Source organism: Scyliorhinus torazame, chromosome 14 (genome assembly GCF_047496885.1).
Source record: "Scyliorhinus torazame isolate Kashiwa2021f chromosome 14, sScyTor2.1, whole genome shotgun sequence".
NCBI lineage: Eukaryota > Metazoa > Chordata > Chondrichthyes > Carcharhiniformes > Scyliorhinidae > Scyliorhinus > Scyliorhinus torazame.
In genome coordinates, this window is record NC_092720.1 from 46,942,852 (window position 1) to 46,958,714 (window position 15,863).

General features: G+C 47.3%; 1 protein-coding gene across 2 annotated transcripts in view; it reads right to left on the minus strand.

Annotated features, from left to right (window-relative positions):
• The window catches only part of vwa5b2 (von Willebrand factor A domain containing 5B2), a 235,914-nt gene extending 223,462 nt beyond the window's left edge, over nucleotides 1-12,452 (minus strand). Inside the window, exons 1-2 of one of the 2 annotated variants that reach the window (XM_072474098.1) lie at nucleotides 12,133-12,452; nucleotides 11,081-11,168 (exon numbers count right to left, since the gene is read on the minus strand). The gene's annotated coding sequence lies outside the window, so the exon portion shown is untranslated. The remainder of the gene's footprint in view (nucleotides 1-11,080; nucleotides 11,169-12,132) is intronic. The other variant, XM_072474096.1, reaches the window with a different exon arrangement.
• Nucleotides 12,453-15,863: the final 3,411 nt, after the last annotated feature.

A 15,863-nucleotide genomic window follows, 5' to 3' on the forward strand; every position in this document is an offset into this window, starting at 1 on the left:
GGACGATGACCACAGATGCCCTCAGCACACTGTCTATAGGCCCCACATCTTCACCAGTGATGGACAAAGTTGTCTTGGCATTAAACTTCACAGACACATTATCCGTCACGGCTGCACAAAGCTGTGCATGGACCCAAAAGAACCCGACATTGGCTAAATTGCACTACATTATCCTACATGGTGGATTGCAGAGGAACTGCAGGAGTACGAAACAAAACTGAAGTTCAGCATGGAGGAGGGCATCACCCTGGGGAGCCTACGTCATTGTCCTGCGGCCAGATCAGCGAACCATTTTGCAGGACTTTTAAAATGAGTTAAGTGTGTGGCCAGGGCTCGATGGCGGCATTGAACGACTGGTGCAGCAATGTGCAGCTTGCCAGGAGCAACAGACGCTCCCTACATCAGCCTCGCTCTACCCTTGGGAGTGGCTGAGATGCCCCTGGGTGTGTTTACACGCCAACTTCACTGTCTCTGCTCCCGATCGACGGCCATTCAAAGTGGATGGACGTACACTGGATGTTTTCCACCACTTTGAGAGCCACCATGGAGAGGTTGCGCCAGTCCTTCAGCACCCATGGCATTCCAGAGGTGATTGTCACTGACAAAGGTACCCCCTTTACCAGTGAGGAATTTCAAGGATTTATGCACACTAATGGGGTGAAACACATCCGAACTGCCCCATATCACCCATCTTCCATCGGTCTGGCAGCACGGGCAGTCCAGACATTTAAACGGGGCTGAAAAACAGATTGCAGGATACAAACTTGGCATTGTTCCTGTTCACTTACCAGATGAGGCCACATGCTACAACCAGGATAGCACTGGCAGAGTAACTGATAGGGCGACACTTCCGCACCCACCTAAGTTTAACATTCCGAACCTGGGCGGGAAGGGGGAAAACAGGGCCTCAAGAAAGGTACCACGATAATCAAACGTGTGACAGAGGCTTTAAACCTGGGATCGGAGACCACATTCAAAATTTCGGAGATGGTGCCCAGTGGATTCTAAGGACTATTGTGGAGAGAATTGGGCCAATCTCCTACAGGGTTAAGACTGGATAACGGACTGTATGGAAATATGTGGACCATCTCAAAGGCAGGGAGCCCACCCCAGAGAGAACCTTGTCAGATGAATCGGTCTCCCGTCTGCCATCCTTGAACCAAGGTGCACTCACCACCGGGGACCTGTGCCCAGGCCAACAGGATGCAGATGAGTCAATGTCCAATATGGACACAGAAACCTCAGTACTCTCAAAGGACATTATTGTCAGAGCTGGACCACCAGCAGGGCCGCCTCATCGATCGGTGCAAAAGAGGCGCTTCCCGACACATTACTGACCCCGACCTGGCCCCACACCTGTTGCAAGAAGCACAGCCAAGGGCAAAATGGCGAAGAAGACCCTCCTCTGCAAACAGCTACTCGGGAATCTTCGGACTTTAGGCGGGGAGGAATAAAATAACCCTCACGTGACCTTTGCTCAAAAGATGTAGCCTAGGCCATCCAATATTTACCCAAAGCTGCTGATGGTGAGGTTATTGATCAGAACCCTGATTTTCTCTCTGTGGGGAAGTAACTCTGTCTTTCATTATCTTCTGGCAAAGATCAGGATTGCACCAAGTGTATTCTAATGGAATAATGAGTCATATAGTAACACACTGCTTGCCACCACACTGCTATGGTTAAAAAATGTAATTGCTTTGCATGAGCACACACCTCTTGTTTGCTGATTAGAGTATCACTTCCACAGTGTGCTTCACCTGATTCTAATCTTCTCACTGGCCTTACAGGCATTCAGAATAATTGCTATTATGGAAGAACAATTTTTTGTTGTTCCAAAATTTGACTTTGGGATAAAACCCCAAATTAAGCAATGATCAATTGCAACACTCATTGAGAGTAAGCTGAACCTTTGAAGGATAAGTTCACAGAAATGTTACAGTACAGGAGGCCATTCAGCCCGGTCTACCGAGTGAGAATGCCGTTTCGTGCTATTCCCCCACCTTCTCTCCATAACGCTGCCCATTCATCCTTTTCAGACAACAGTCTAATTCCGTCTTGAATGTTTTGATTGGACCTGCCTCCATCATACTCTCAGGCAGTGAAATCCAGACCCTAACCACTCACTGTGTGTAAAAGTTTTTTTCTCATCTCGCTTTTGCTTCTTTCGCCAGTTATTTTAAATCTGCGCGCTCTCATTCTCAGTGCTTCCACAGTGGAGATAATTTCTCCCCATCTACTCTGTTCACCCCTCGTGAATTATAATACCTCTATCAGATCACCTCTCAGCCTTCTTTTCCCCAAGGAAAACAGTCCTAACTTTTCCAATCCATCTTTATAACTGAAGTTCCTTGTCCCCAGAACCATTCTCGTGATTAGCTACGACTGTGCCTGAGTACATCGGGCGGAATTCTCCACCCCCCCCCACGCCAGGTGGGAGAATCGCCGGGGCGCTGCGCGAGTCCCACCCCGCCGCCCCGACACCCGCACGCGATTCTCTCACTCCCCCCAAACCAGCGCCGCGAGAATCACGCCTGGCCGTTCGGAGAATCGCCGCTCGCCTTTTGCAGGCAGCGATTCTGCGGCCCAGATGGGCCAAGCTGCCGCCCCAACACGACAGATTCCCGTCCACACCTGGTCGCTGCCGGCGGGAACTGCGCGGGAATGCTGAGGGGCGGCCTGTGGGGGGGGGAGGGGGTTCCTGCACCGGGGGGGGCCTCCGATGGGGTCTGGCCCGCGATCGGTGCCCACCGATCGGCAGGCCGTCCTCTCTGAAAGAGGACCTCCTTTCCTCCGCCGCCCCGCAAGATCCATCCGCCATCTTCTTGCGGGCGGCCTCAGGGAGGATGGCAACCGCGCATGTGCGGGTGACGTCATTGATGCGACTCCGGCCGCGTCACAGACGCGGCGCCGCTTTTTACGCGGCGCCAAGGCCCAGTGCCGTAAAATATGCGACGCCGCTCCTAGTCCCCCAGGGGCGGGAGAATAGGGGCCTAGGAGCGGGCTCCGACGCCGGAGTGAAACACTCCTGTTTTCACTCCGGTGTCGGGACTTTGTCTCCATTTCAGAGAATCGCGCCCATCTCTGCTAATACGCAATGTAGCCCCTAACCTGCTGCTGCCTTCAGTACCAGCTCTGTCCTTTCAGTAAGATTACAAACCAGGAACCTCGGGCTGGATTTTCTGCACCCCGCTGCCGAAATTGTGTCTGGCGCTGGGGCGGAGAATTCATGTCCGTGCATGAAATCGGGGGCGACATTCTACGACCCCCCGCCGGGTCGGAGAATCGCCGGGGGCTGGCGTGAATCCCACCCCCGCCGGTTGCCGAAGTCTCCGGCACCGGATATTCGGCGGGGGCGGGAATCGCGACGCGCCGGTTGGCGGGCCCCCCCCGCTCGATTCTCCGGCCCGGATGGGCCGAAGTCCCGCCGATAAATTGCCTGTCCCGCCGGCGTAAATTAAATCACCTACCTTACCAGCGGGACAAGGCGGCGTGGGCGGGCTCCGGGGTCCTGGGGGGGGCGCGGGGCGATTTGACCCCAGGGCGTGCCCCCACGGTGGCCTGGCCCCCGATCGGGGCCCACCGATCCACGGGCAGGCCTGTGCCGTGGGGGCACTCTTTCCCTTCCGTCTCCGCCACGGTCTCCACCATGGCGGAGGTGGAAGAGACTCCCTCCACTGCGCATGCGTGGGAAACTGTCAGCGGCCGCTGACGCTCCCGCGCATGCGCCGCCTGGAGATGTCATTTCCATGCCAACTGGCGGGGCAACAAATGCCGTTTCCGCCAGCTGGCGGGGCGGAAATTCCTCCGGCGTCGGCCTAGCCCCTCAATGTTGGGGCTCGGCCCCCAAAGATGCGGAGCATTCCGCACCTTTGGGGCGGCGCGATGCCCGTCTGATTGGCGCCGTTTTGGGCGCCAGTCGGCGGACATTGTGCCGTTTCCGGAGAATTTCGCCCCGGGACCGGCCCCGGTTCCTCGATTCTCCGGCCCCCGAAAAGCCGAGTACGCTGTGCCGCGTAACCCCTACCTGCGGCCATTGCCAGATTCCCGCTCCGCTATTCTCCGCCCCCGACCGGCCAAAGACCCAATGGCATGGACCACTCATGGTCCTGCTGTTCGGAATACTCACATGGCAGCTGCGGACTCAGGCCGCGGCCGCCGTGATCGGGGGCGGGCCAATCGGAGGGCAGGGGGGGCCTCATACGGGACCGAGCTATTTTTTGGCGGGCCGTCCGGGTCTAGTGCACGGCCGATCGGGGACACTATTTACGAGGTCCAGCTCGTAAGTCTGAGTCCGCCAAGGAGCACGGCACAGCCGCTGGAGGCCGTTGCCATGTGCATGCGTGGCCTCTGACCCGGAAGTGTGGGGCGCCGTATCTGCAGCTAAAGCTGAGAGCTTCATGACGGGTCGGTGCTAACCCTCTGCAGGGCTGTGAATGTGTGGCCTTTTCCTGGCGTAAAAGGTCACAGTTTTTACGATGGCGTTGGGACATAGACCCTGAAATGGAGAATCCAGCCCCTCTTGTCTGTTCTGCTGATTTATATGCGCACTATTCAACAGAGTGGCGAATTCTCCTGGTCTTCTTCCCATTATTACTCAGAAAGCCACCACATAAAATTGGGTTAACTTGTCATTGCTGTTTATCAGATAAGAAAGTTAAGAACAATTAAAAGCGTGGAGACTTTTCCCTTGGATTGTGAATTGTTGTTGACGATTTTAAAATGTTCTTTTTTTCCTTTCTATCTCTTTCTTCCTCATGTATCTTAATCTACTCTTTTCTCTCTAAACGCAATTTGACAATGAATTCCTCCAGTTTTTGTGACACATTGTTTACCCCGTCATTCTCCAAGGTCCCAAATTCTCTGATGTCCTTGCATGTCCATCCACTGTGCAGGAAAATAAAACCTCACAAATAAGTCCAACAGGGACTTATGAAATGGTCATGAGATGCCCTCTCCACCAAAATCTGAGCTATTATGTTAGCTTCAATCATCTCCACAGATGCAATCTAAAACCAGAGCAGCAAATGTTTCTTTGGCACTTGACAGTGTTTGAACTATAATGGCACCTTCAGATGATAACACAGCAAGTAAAGCTAAATAACATTGTTGTTGTGTGGTACAGTTCACTCAGGAAGTCCAATTTGCTGAGGCAACAGACACTTTTGAATGCATATTGTCATCTGGAACTATGGATAGTGACGGCAGAGGCTCTAAATTTCTTTCCATCACGGGAATCTGTCCCAGTCTTACCACCTGCAATTGGCACGTGTTGGAAGGATTTGCAAGTTGCGTGTTCTGGAGCTTCTGGCTCAGAGACAGGAAAACTACCACTTTGCCACAATACCTCCTCTGAAAAACATTGTACTACAATGTAAATGATTTACATTGAATTTTAAACACACTTGTGATTTGATTGAGAACCTGATTATAAAAGGTGGTTGAAAGTCTATCAATTAATTGAATGCAGTGAATTAACATTTCGGCATTGACTGCTGCTCCTTCAACATCTAGATCCTCCAGTCCAGACCTGCCTCTCTAACCCTTTCCACCTCTCTTCCTCTCCAATTTCCTTTCTTGTTTTAAGACCCTCCTTAAAATCCATGTCAAAAGTTTTGCTTTCCCCTTTAGCTTGGTTTATATGAAGTGCCTTGAAATGATCGCTCCAGAATCCAAAATATTTTATGAGGTGACTTCGCATCTACAACAATCTATTTAATTGACTTCTCCAAGATTGGTTTGAATTGAGACATTCAGCACCACTGCGGTCTAAACTTAGGGTGACCAGCTGATAAATTGCATGCTTGGTCCAACAAAACATTGGTGATGGGAGGAACGCACTTACTCCTTAGCCCCCACTCCTCCACATTGCTACCATTCCCAGTCCCAATCCCCAATTACCAGGCCTGACGGACATTCCTTCAGGTATTCCTTTGATCTCTCTCCCCTGAATCCATCGTTCCCCACCCCTCCCTTGAACTCTCATATTCTTCAGATCCCCAGCTCCATCATATTGGTCCCTGATTCACATACACTCCAATCCTTAGCTCCCCAGCCTCACATTGCACAGCCCCATCTGTTCCCCATCTTCATGGTCCATGCTCCCCCCAACAGCCCCCTCCCACCCACCCAAACCCCTCCCCTCCCACACCCTGCACATTCTCCCCATGTCCACATGGGTCTCACCCCACAACCCAAAAGATGTGTAGGCTAGGTGGATTGGCCCACTAAATTGCCCCTTAATTGGAAAATAAATAATTGGGTACTTTAAATTTATTTTAGAAAAGCAAGGTAGACGATATCTGTGGAGTAATATGGGCCGGGATTCTCCGACCCCGCGTCGGGTCAGAGAATTGCCGGGGGGGCTCGCGAATTGTGGCACGCCACCCCGACGCCAGCCCACCAATTCTCCGCCGCCGATTCTCGGGCGCCCGTGGAATCGCCGCCACGCCGGTCAGCGGCCCCGATCGCGGGCCAGGCCACTGTGGAGGCCCCCCTGGGGTTGAGTGCCTGCCGAGTCCCGCCAGCATGGGTCACATATGGTCCCACGACCTCAGAGTTATGGCTGCGGGGGCCATCCTGATGGGGGGGCGGGGGATCCGACCCCGGGTGGGGCCTCCACGGTGGCCTGGCCCGCAATGAGGGCCTACCGATTGGCGGGCAGACTAGTTCCGTGGGAGGCCTATGTTCCTCCGCACTGGGTCCCTGTAGCGCTTCGCCATATTGCCCGGGAGCCGGCGTCGAGACGGGAACCCACGCGCATGCGTGGACTCGCGCCGGCCATGGTGCGCATGCACGGACTCGGGACGGCCGTGGCGGCATGCGCGGACTTGCGCTGGCCGTGGCGTGCCTGCTTTCGGGCGCCAGAGCTGCGGACACCACTCCGGCACCGTACTAGTCCCCTAGGAAGGGGTGAATACCTGCCACTTGAGGCCCATTGACTCCGGAGTGGCTCAGGCCGCTTTTCACGCCGGCGTCAGAACTTGGCCGCGGGATTGGAGAATCCCGGCCGTGGTATCTCTGCATTGCTCTTTGACCAAGCAGATCTACACATGGACTCCTGAACATATGCACAGAGTATTGTTATCCATAACCTGATTAAATTTGAACATGAGCGATTGAGTTAGGTCAGATCATATATCGAACAGTTTAAAATGAATTTTTAAAGTCCACAGATTGTCGAACCAAACACTTGAATATCTTTGCAATGCTGCTGCAGTTGTGCTAATGAAGCAATATGAAAGTAACCTCTTCAGCTGGTCTCGTATTGCTTGTCACAATTTTATCCAGCTGAGCTGACTCACAGCTTGTACTTCACGTTTTGCAATTTAGAAAAATAAGTTGCTTTACATCAGCACAAACTATGTTATGACTAGTTAATCTATGAATGTTATTGGAATGCAACAACATAACTTAGACAGGTGAAGGCAAGTTCTTGGATCATGACACCCAGTTGTAGACAATGCAATGTTCAGCTACCAAGCTGTCTTCTGGGGTGACCACTGATATGTACACTGGCTTTACATGATGATGCAATTAAGTGTTGGTAGATTTAAGTGATACTCCTGATCATAAATGGCCTCCACGACCCCTCGGGTAAACCAATATTTTACTTACATCAAAGGTTCATATTCCTGACCTTGGCTGGGGCGATTTTAAAAATAATTTGAACTCTATAACAATCACGTTTTATTAGATTTATGATGCACATTTTGTTTGATTGTAAGCCCTCACTGAGAATAGGATGGTCCTAACTGCAGTCATTTACCCATCTCGTTTACATATGTCCTTTAGGGAAGGAAATCTGCCATCCTTACCTGGTCTGGCCTACATGTGACTCCAGACCCACAGCAATGTAGTTGACTCTTAAATGTCCTTTGAAATGGCCCAGCAAGCCACTCAGTTCAGGGACAATAAAGGATGGGCAATAAATGCTGGGCCAGCCAGCGACACCCACATTCTATCTAAGAATAAAAACAAAGTAATGACAGAGCTACTCTGTGGTACACAATCTGGTACACAAGCTGCGAGCTTTATGAACTTGACATTCTTCAGTGTTGGTGAAGTGCACCGATGTTGATATTGTGAAACTTGTTGGAGGCTCAAAGAACAAACAAAGAACAAAGAAATGTACAGCACAGGAACAGGCCCTTTGGCCCTCCAAGCCCGTGCCGACCATGCTGCCCGACTAAACTACAATCTTCTACACTTCCTGGGTCCGTATCCCTCTATTCCCATCCTATTCATGTATTTGTCAAGATGCCCCTTAAATGTCACTATTGTCCCTGCTTCCACCACCTCCTCAGGTAGCGAGTTCCAGGCACCTACTACCCTCTGCGGAAAAAACTTGCCTCGTACATCTACTCTAAACCTTGCCCCTCTCACCTTAAACCTATGCCCCCTAGTAATTGACCCCTCTACCCTGGGGAAAAGCCTCTGACTATCCACTCTGTCTATGCCCCTCATAATTTTGTATACCTCTATCAGGTCTCCCCTCAACCTCCTTCGTTCCAGTGAGAACAAACCGAGTTTATTCAACCGCTCCTCATAGCTAATGCCCTCCATACCAGGCAACATTCTGGTAAATCACTTCTGCACCCTCTCTAAAGCCTCCACATCCTTCTGGTAGTGTGGCGACCAGAATTGAACACTATACTCCAAGTGTGGCCTAACTAAGGTTCTATATAGCTGCAACATGACTTGCCAATTCTTATACTCAATGCCCCGGCCAATGAAGGCAAGCATGCCGTATGCCTTCTTGACTACCTTCTCTACCTGTGTTGCCCCTTTCAATGACCTGTGGACCTGTACTCCTAGATCTCTTTGACTTTCAATACTCTTCAGGGTTCTACCATTCACTGTATATTCCCTACCTGCGTTAGACCTTCCAAAATGCATTACCTCACATTTGTCCGGATTAAACTCCATCTGCCATCTCTCCGCCCAAGTCTCCAAACAATCTAAATCCTGCTGTATCCTCCGACAGTCCTCATCGCTATCCGCAATTCCACCAACCTTTGTGTCGTCTGCAAACTTACTAATCAGACCAGTTACATTTTCCTCCAAATCATTTATATATACTACAAAGAGCAAAGGTCCCAGCACTGATCCCTGTGGAACACCACTGGTCACAGCCCTCCAATGAGAAAAGCATCCTTCCAAAAGCTCCTTTGCTGCTGGTTAAATTATCCCCAAATTGTCAAAAGTATTTGAACTTAAGCCTAAGAATCAGTATCTCTTACACCTTAAATGGGCCACACACCAATGATTCCTTACAGAAATCACACTGAAAGAAATCAAGCAAAAAGATTCCAAATGTATCTCTGTGTTAGCACCGAGTATCTGGTAAAGCTTTATGTGAAAACAAAAACTGCTGCATTAACTTAAATCGGTGAGGGTACATGTTTAAAACCTGGAAATAGAAAATAAATTGGCTGAAGGAGTCTGAATCGAGGTAGGTGTTAGAGGATGTATGTGAAGGCAGAGACAAAACAGGGGCCAGTCTGTTTCTGATTTAAATCAATGACTTAGATTGAAAAGGTCAATGTAAACTGCTTATATCCACAGGCAATAGCAAATGAATAGGGACACAGCAGAATTTGGGGGAAGCAAAAATGAATTAGGCAAAATGGCCAGAGTTTTTCCACTTCTACATCTGCCAGTGCAGAATTACAGGTGACTGAGTGTAGAAGCAGTAAATATTGAGCAATGTCAGATTTGGAGACACTAAAATAACATTGCACAGAACAGAAGGCGATCATTTGGCCCTTTGTGCCATTTCCCCGCTCTTTTCCCATAGTCCCTATTCAAGTATTCCTCTCAATTTGGACCTGTCGAGAATTCCTGATTGTAATCACTCCAACATTGGTGTGGAATTCCCTTCTTACACCTCGCTTTCATCCTTGAAATCCCTCCTTAAAGCTGATGTTCCTCTTTGGCCAAGCTTTTGGTCATCTGGCCTCATATTTCCTTATCTGGCTTGGTGTCATATTTTGTTTATAATGCTCCTGTAAAGCACCTTGGGTGTTTTATTGCTTAAAGGTGCCAGATAAATCCAAGTTGTTGTTTTTAACATTACTATTGAGTCTGTTTCCACCAACCTTCCAGGTCATAACAATTCACTTAAGGGAGGGGGAGACATGGCATTGTGGTAATGCCACTGAACTAGTAATCCAGAGGTCCAGGTTGTGCTCTGATGACATGGGTTCAAATCCCACCACAACAGCTAGTAGAATTTAAATTCAACTAATAAGTCTGGAATTAAAAACTGGTCAGTAATGGTCAGACCATGAAACTCATCGATTGTTGGGAAAAAAACCATCTGATTCACTAATGTCCTTTAGGGAAGGAAATCTGCAATCCTTACCTGGTCTGACATACATGTGACACCAGACTCACAGCTTAACTGCCCTCTGAAATGTCCCAGTACGCTGTTGAGTTCAAAGGCAATTCAGGATGGGTCACAGTGACACCCACATCCCAAGAATGAATTAAAAAAACAACATAAAACAAATTCTCCTCGTCTCACCCTGGTTCCTTTGCCAATTACCTTAAATTTATAAAGTCTGGTTGCAGACACCCATGCTAGTTAAAACAATTCATTCCTAAGTATACTATCAAAACCCTTTAATGGTAGTTGAAATTTTGTACAGACAAGTGTAAATCCCAAATACAGAAAGAGAAAATACATGATACAAGTACTCCATGAATGTCACCATCTAGAGTTTAATTGTTGCACAAGACTAATCAAGAAGGCAGATAGAATGTTAGATAATGTAGCAAAATGGTGGAGCACAAGTCAGCTGAAATCATCTTTATTTTGTAGAGCGCTCGAGTACTGTATCCAGTTCTGGTCACTCAAGTGCAGCAAACACAATTCAAATCCTAGTGGCAGTGTAGAACACAAAGCCACATTACTGATCTTTGGCATTAAATGGTTGAGTTACAAACAAACAAATGATCAAGGAGCAGAAGTCAGCCATTCAGCCCGTCAAGCCTGCTCTGCCATTTAATAAGACCATGGCTGACCTGATAGTAATCTCAAATCTGCCTTCCACCCACCCAGATAACCCATCTTGCTTACCAAGAATCGATTCAACTCTGCCTTCAAAATATTCAAAGAATCTGCTTCCACCGTCTTTTCAGGAAGAGCGTTTCAAAGGCTCTACATTCTGAGAGAAAAAAAGACCGGAGAAACTTTTGATTCAGCCTTGAAAGAAACCAGAGGAGAAGTGATCGAATAGAACTTTAGAAGATGTAACCAATGTAGGAAAAAGTACTGAAATAGTAAACTATGGGAATAGAAAAGAAGACGTAAAGCTATAAATTTGTCCTAGATAGTAACGCAAAAATTGACAATGAAGACTTATGGAAGAGAAAATCAGGCAGCCTGTCGAGTGAGCTACCCAGGGGCAATTATCAAAACACATTTTCCAAATTATCCAGTTTCTCCTGAGGAAGCAGATTCATTCTAGGGTACAGTTCTATTTGAGGTGAAATGAGCAAGTACGTACCTGAAATCAGGTCTAGGATCTCCAACCCTGTCAGCTCCAGTTACCAACATGCAGATGAACATAACTAAGTCTTATGGGAAGTTACTGCATAGCTTTAGAACAGGGAAGCTTCAGGGTATCATCCTATAATAATGACTCATGTTTCAGTGAGGTAGAAATAGCCTCATTTATGTTTGGAATTCTCTACCACAGTCAAAATAAAACCTTTGCCACAATTGGTTGGTGAATACATTGCTCAATTTTGATCTGAGCTGCATCAGACCGGGATTAGGTTCAATGTGTTGAGTTTGCAAATCTAATTCCAGTAGTTGGCTAGTAGTAGGGCTACTAAAATTGGACCAGGGCCAGGAGGTAAATATCAGAGAGTAATCTTGCTCTTATCTTGTGACTCCTTCTGAGAAAGGAATTTTGTGGAGACTATTGGGAAAACTTTCAAGTTGGGTGCAAAATAGGTGGTTATTGGTTTAACTGGGTTACGTTGTGGGGACTGGGGGCTTAGATTAGGCTTGTATTCCATTCAGAATAAAAGATTAAGGGGGTATTTAATTAACACATTAAAAGGAGGGCTAGGTTTGGATCAATGGGGAAACCACAAAAAACTTTTTATAAAGCAAAAGCTTACCTTTTCTGAATGGCGGTAGTGGTCCCCTTAGGGCTGTTTAGGCTGCTCAATATCTGGAAGAGCTTGGACCATCATGTCCAATGCTGGTACTTTTCAGAGTTGCAATCTTACAAATTTAAGCTGTCACTGTCTGTAATTCAGAAAACGAGGATTCATCTTTTAGTCCTCTTAGATGGAGATTCACAAAGTGCACAAGGATGTGGGGATCACTTGGTAGTGATCAAGGGTGGAAATCCTGGCTATATTAATCCCTCCATCTTAACCTAGCATTTGGCATTACTCAGGCCAAATATAGAGGCTCTACTGGCTGAGCTCTATTTGTTTAACACAGATCAGTGCTTGAACCTGGTCTCTACTGATCCCTGCCTCTTACCCATTGACGCAGCACACGCCCCTTTAGCAACAATTTATTGCAAGTGATAACCTTGCACGAGAGAGGGGGACAGTCTCAACGTCTCATTGACGTGTGAGTCCTGAGTAAAAGGAATTCTGCCTATCGCTTTCTTAGAACAAAACTGACGTTGTATTTTACAAGTCGGAAATCCAAGTAGCCAGTAGCCAACAACAAAGTATTTTCTTTTGGTTTGTTCAAGATTTTCCCTCAAGTCATTCAGGAATTCTAATTAATTGTAACGGCAAAAGAAGGAGAAGTTGCCCGGACCAGCCCAGTTTACAGAGATCAAAGAGCAGCAGCCAAACACTACAAATCACAATCAAACAGTTGAATAAGTCAGTAAAATAATACCTACTTATATTTCAGATCCTCACTTCCTTTCATACAGTAGATATGATTCAGCGCCCATGATACGCAAAAGCTACAGAATGAAGGTATTTTCAGTTTTAGATTAAGCTGTACATTTCTTGTGTAAATCTTTGGGGAAAATGAATAATGTAGCTGCCAGTGCTGTCACAGAGGCACACGTTCAGACAAGATTTAATTGATAAATGTTGACGCAGCATTGTGCTGAAATATTTCAGTCTTCCATGGCGCCCTGGCACAAATATTTTGTACATTCCAAAGTAGAAAACAGTCAGACAAATGTAACCACAACAGAGGTTTTGAGGTCGGGTCGGAGTAATCTGATGGGAGAGACAGAAATGTTATGAAATGCCCCAGTAAGTTAAACAACTTTATTTATGGCTTACAAGTTTAATTCAGTTCAAGATTCTAAGCATTCGTTTGATGTCCTCTAAAGAAACGTGTGAACACTGGAATCAATTCTGCACTGAACAAAGTTGCTTTCATCACAACCCCTCAAAAAACACACAATCTTGCTCCCCTCCATCTCACAAATCCTTGTCAAAGTTCTTGAGGGGATCAAGGGTTATGGGGAAAGGGCAGGAAAGTGGACATGAAGAATGTTGGATCAGCCATGATCTTCTTGAATGGCTGAGCAGGCCTGAGGGGCCGAATGGCCTATTCCTGTCCCTATTTCCTATGGACTTATGTCCTAACATGTTGTTTTCTCCCAATCCATGCCCATCTTTTGCCTCAAATCTATTTGAATATCTCCAGTCAGGTTTCTGTCACTGGCACCCAAATGAGCCCCACCAAAGTCACAAATAATATTCTCCCTAAATGTAACCATGGCACATTATCACTCTGCCTCCTCCATCTTATCACACCCTTTGACAACGTCAATGATACCACCCTCTTTTAAAAAAATAAATTTAGAGTATCCAATTCTTTTTGTTTCCAATTAAGAGACAATTTAGCATGGCCAATTCACCTACACTGCACAACCTTTTGGGTTGTGGGGGTGAGACCCATGCAGACACGGGCAGAATGTGCAAACTCCACACGGACAGTGACCTGGGACCGGGATCGAACCCGGGTCCTCAGCACCCTGAGGCAGCAGTGCTAACCACTATGCCACCGTCCTGCCCGAACCATTCTCCTCAATCCACCTTTGCAGAACTGCCCTCACTCGGGAGCACTCTTATCTATTCAATCTCAGCCAGAGCATTTCCAGTATTGGCTTTTCGTCCTACTCAATATTGTTATCTGTGGAGCTACGCAAGGATATATCCTTGATCCCCTTCCTTCCTTACCTACACACTGACCCTTAGCAATATCATCCAAAGACATGGGATCAACTTCTAAAAGTAAGCCAGATAAAACCTAGCCCTTCTTCTTTATCAACGTCCTTGGCTCGACTGCCTCAGTGTTGTCCAACATGTTCTCAGGCAGAGAATGGTACGTTGTGCCACTAGTTGAGGAAAGATAGCAAAGCAACAAGAGAAAAATAACTAACAATGTAAGAAATGGAAGAAAATTCTTAGATTGACGGATCCATAAGTAGTTGGCTAGATTTTCCGATCCATAGGGAATGGTACCTATCTCCGAGGGTAGCACACCATCAAATCTTTCGGAGTCAGGCCCATTTTTTTTTGGTAGAATCTAATAATTATTTCTGCTGCTAGTAATAAAACTATTTTTCATGTGTTTTTTGGCTGCTGCAATTGCACTAATTTTTACATTACTCAGCTCATCCTTCTCCAAGCAATTCTGAGTTGCTACATTATTAGGACATGAATAATGGGGGGGCTGCGTAGCATGATATATTGTTTCGCCCCAGGGTTTTCAAACTCAGGGTAGGTGGGTGTCGGGAGGGTCGCGGAGCGATTGGTTGTGACATTCCCGATCGCGGGAAGAAGTCCAAACGGCCGCGACCGACTTTTAAGAGTGCCGGTCGTGGGCTGTCCCCAATTGGTTGTCGCCTTTGAGGGGGCGGCGCGGGGCTGGCCTGTGTGCTGGTCACCGCCAGACCAGGTTTGTTGGCAAGGAATACTGATCAAACGAGGCCAGTCAACACAGCTGACGCATATCCACACTGGAAGAAACCTACAGTCATCACACTTTGTGTCGCCACTCTCGGGAAACCAGGAAGTAAGTGCTTTTGGTGAGAATGGAGAAGGAAATGACTTGGATGTTTGGATAGTGCAATGCAGTGGAACCAGTAAGAAATACTGTGACATTGTCTGTGTTTGACAAGTTACTTCATCTCGTCGAACGTCATCGTTTGTAAAGTAAAAACAAGATTGTACTTTATTCCACACTTGCTTACATTTCTAAAGAAATGGGAGTATATTTAAAGCAAAGTTTGTGTGTAAATGTAAGGGTGCACATGATCAACTGAAATTGTTTTAATTTTTGGTAGTAAACAGTCTTAAACTTGGAAAAATCAGGTATTGGAAATAAAGTTTCAAAGTAAAAAAATGAAGGCCAGCCGCGACCGGTCTTTAAATATGAACGATGGAGTCTTTCCGTCAGAGGGAGCGGCAGAGAGAAGGTCATGCACCCGGCACATAAACTGATGAAACATGCCCTCTACATCTGTGCTTTGGGCGCAAAACCATGGAGGAGACATTCCTCAATTTTGTAGCTGCCAGCAAGCAACAGGACTGTGTGAAGAACTGAAGATGGATTGTTTTGTAATAAGGAAGAGAGGGCCAGAGACACAAACAGGCCATAATCTCACAACTGAATCTGCTGGAGAGAGCTTCCCTGGAGAGTCCACGGCAGGACAAAGAAGTACAGGCGCGAGCTGTCTCCAGAGCTCCAGGGCCTCTGGTGAACAAATGATTGAGAAGAAACTGAAATTGGGAGCAGTAGAAAAATGATTTATTGAGGTATGGCTTTAACTGTGCCAATGAAAATCAGGATGCAAAACCCATCTGTTATATGCAGAGACGTACTGGCAAATGAAATTTTAAAACCCTAAAATCTT